The following is a 4,082-nucleotide window of genomic DNA, read 5'->3' as shown; positions in this document are numbered from 1 at the left end:
GGATACGATGACATGCATCAACCAAGTCAGTGAGCCTGACCACCCGATCCCGTTAGTCGCCTTTTACAAGCATAGTCGCCTTTCACGGCAAGCATGGGTTGCTGAAGACCTATTCTACCCCGGATCTCCGAAGCCATAGAGACTAGGGAGTCACCTTGCAACTTTATCGTATTCATCAAAACCACCAAATTGTATCCATTCCGATATATGCATTTCAGACGTGGTCAAGTATTGTATTGAACCAAGGAATGACATTTTGGGTTGGAGGTTTTTCTAACAAAGTGTTATCTCGTAGTTTGGATGTATCTTTGTTGTTAAACATTGTCATGTGAGCAGTATAAACTAATTTACGACGGTAAGAAAGATGAGATACAGACAAATAAATAATTTGATGTGATGTGTGAAAGATTTTAATGTAACAAGAACTGTTTGACATCAAGGGTCTTATTTAGGGCTGTTCTATCGTTGATTTGGTTAGTTGGTTTGTTGTTTAACGCCGCACTCAGCAATATGACAGCGGTCTGTAAATAATCGAGTCGGGACGAGACAATCCGGTGATTAATATCATGAGCATCGTTCCACGCAATTGGGATATGATGACATGCATCAACAAAGTCAGCGAGCCTGACTACCCGATCCCGTTAGTCGCCTTTTACGACAAGTATAGTCGCCTTTTACGTCAAGCATGGGTTGCTGAAGACCTATTCTATCCCGGATCTTCATGGGTCTTTTACACAGATGTATTGTAGGTAGAGACGCATTCGTGAAAAATATTTGACATGCCTACTAGTGGCCGTCACAATAGTTTTGACACGTATATCTTGTCTTTGCACGCAGGATACGTGCTCAGCATACACACCTGGCAGACACGTGCTCAGTAACAAAGTAGACACAATTTATGGATAGCAACATGTTTATTTTACTGTAATGGCAGTCGTGTTAAAGCGCCATTCGCGAGTGGACTGCTAAACTGTGCCCGACACGGCAAACTGACGCAACTCTGCACAGCGAACTGTGTGCTTAAAACAACTGAATCACTTGGGTTCCCACCGCCGCTCATGCCACACGTAAGAGTAACATAAGGAGCTGACAAACCAAACATTTCGATTCTAACCCCGATCATAGGATCCTACCACTCCTGAGGGACGCAACTCTTCTCGTCACTGCTTACATATTCCGAACACTAGTAGTTGTAGTGATTCGATCAAATAACTAAAAAAATATCAGTATGGTTTATGAATAGAATGTGTCAATCTCATTAAAATCAGATCTTAGTTCTCGCTATCGCTAAAGAAAGATCTGAGGACAACCCATCAGAACGACATTTCATCCAACCAATCACAGCGTCGCTTACCAGATCATGAAAGTGACAGTCGGAATGTGTTTTCTGATCATGCAACCACGAAATATTTAACACGGGGTATTCCGAACGACAGTTGCGGGTTTTATGATTATATCCATACAATCTAGGCCATCAAAAAGCCATTCCAGAATGTTCTTCTTATCAGTTTTAAAATTGTAATCGAGAATACGTCAAAATATGTTTCGAAACGTAGTCGCTAGTTTGAAACTAGTGTCGTAAAGCTCGAGAAAGTTGCCTTCTGATTGGCTAATGTCGATTTCTTGTCAGTCATTTCATTGGTCGGTCAAAATTAACGAAAGGTCGTCCTGACGTGACCCCTAATGGGATGTCCTCAGACCTTTTTTTAGCGGTAGCGAAAAGTAAGATCTGATTTTAATGAGATTGAGAATATGTCTGCTCTGCACGTATAACTCAATCAATTCAACACGGACACATGTTGTGCCACGGCATCTGATTAAAAACTTCCATGGGTCATGAGTGAGTGAGTGAGTGAGTTAGGTTTAACGCCGCTTTTAACAGTATTCAAGTTATATCACGGCCTGTCAGCTTAATGTGAGAGGAAAGCCCGAAGTGATGCAGGTCTCAGACGTTTACCACTTCGGTGAAACCCACGAGCACGGGTATGGTGCTGACAAACCTAGAAACATAATATGGGCGAACCGGGATTCGAACCCACAATCATAGGTTTCTGGCGTGCCCAAGGGACGCAACTCTGCACAGCGAATCGCGGCGCCTTAGACGACTGGGCCACCTGTGCCCCCGTATGGTTTACGAACATGTATAGAATGTGGCTGCTCTGCACGTAGAACTCAATCAATTCAACACGGACACCTGTTGTGCCACGGAATCTGATTAAATCTTTCATGGGTCATGAGCTGGGGTAAATAAAACCATTTCCATAATCAGAAGAATTATCTGCTAAAAACATACTCCATTGTACTCCCTTTAAGATTCCCTATCAAATAGTAATGAAATCAGGTGTAAACATATAATGAACAATTATAATGAGGATATGTAGTTGCTCGTGTTATCAACCACTGGTTTAAAGGTAATATAGCTGAAGTATCGCTGACTGCACCGGAAAACCTTCCCTCACCACACAACAGATGTACATACAATAAATCAAATACCAATAACAATACCCAAATAATGTCTCAGTAATATAATAGAAATTCGTGATCATACGTCGCATTACGACACAGCTGTAACAGTTGTTGTATTCACGACTAGCTTTAATATGATCGATACCTCTGTCTGCAGTTAGTTCTCTATATTCTATATGTACTGAATACCTTGGTCTCGCAACATGCAAGCAGCAGGTGTCATCATCTAATCGGTTTATAAGCTGACCTACCGTAAATCCTTAAATAAGGTCGGGTAGCCTAGTGGTTAAAGCGTTCGCTCGTCACGCCGAAGACCCGGGTTCGAATCCCGACATGGGTACAATGTGTTTTCATGTGTTTTCGCGAATTATAGACATATCACCTTTCTGTTTGACTTATTTGGTTCTCATTTAATGTAATTATTTTAGATATTTGGCAAAAAGTGGTTTTACATCTATGTCAAGTTTCTTTTTTTGAAGAGTATAGATCAATGTCATGTGTAAATATTTCCAAAAGAAACATGACAGTTCGGGACATATTACTATATTTTATACAGACATGGAAAAATATCTTGCATACAAGAAGAGTGATAATGTTTGTTGTTTAACGCAGTACTCAGCATTAGTCCAGCCATATGACGGCGGTCTGTCAACAACCGAGTCTGGACAAGACAATCTAGTGACTGACATCATGATCATCGATCCACGCAATTGGGGATCGATGGCATGCATCAGCCAAGTCAGTGAGCCTGGCCACCCGATCCTGTTAATCCCCTCTTACGACAAGCATAGTCGCCTGAGTGACAATGTGTTATAGTGTGCATGACAAAGCCTAAATAACAGGACTCCTGGCATATAAGTTGAGCAGTCTGTATCAGGCAAAGTGAGTGAGTGATAGGAGACAAAATAAAGAAGATGTGGTGCTTCACTTTTTTCGGCGTGTATAGTTCCCTTGGCTTAAGTAAATGACATCTTCTTGTGTGTATGGTGCATATACTGAAGAACATATCTTTCTGTACCCCTCACAAGTCACAACAGCAGAAACAGAACATGTAGTCTTTGGAAGTAGTGTTCAGCATATATCCCATCTACAAATACACGTCAGAAGTGTACCAACTATGACTTTTTAAAGGCTACTCTTGGTTACAGTTAATTTAGTTATATGTCATCTGTGTACGTTATAGCTTGTTTCTTTTTTAATGATCGGACTTACGAAATATTTTCATAGATTTAGAATAAAAATACCCATATTGCAATATTCTGAACTACAGTTAAGTCGATATTAAATGGCAAGCTATTTCCTGTGAAAGTACATAAATACATCCAAGCCCTCTTGTGAATGAGGAAGTTTGGTATAATCCCCCAGTGTTATGGGTGCCACCTTGATGTTGACCCACAAGGTACAAGGTACAGTGCTGACAAATCTAGAATCATAATCAGTTAAAATCTGAGATTTGAACCCAGTATAATCGAATTCTGACCTTCTAAAGGTATACAACTCTTTACATGGCGTACCTTGCATGACTGGTTCCCATGTACCACTTTGAAATGTAAGGGGGAAATCTTTCCTAGAACAATTTAAAAAATAAAATAAACAACTTTTTTTCAACATGGCTT

Source organism: Haliotis cracherodii, unplaced genomic scaffold (assembly GCF_022045235.1).
Source record: "Haliotis cracherodii isolate W230 unplaced genomic scaffold, xgHalCrac1.p SCAF_3, whole genome shotgun sequence".
In the NCBI taxonomy this organism is placed as follows: Eukaryota; Metazoa; Mollusca; class Gastropoda; order Lepetellida; family Haliotidae; genus Haliotis; species Haliotis cracherodii.
Note: the sequence above shows the minus strand (reverse complement) of the source record.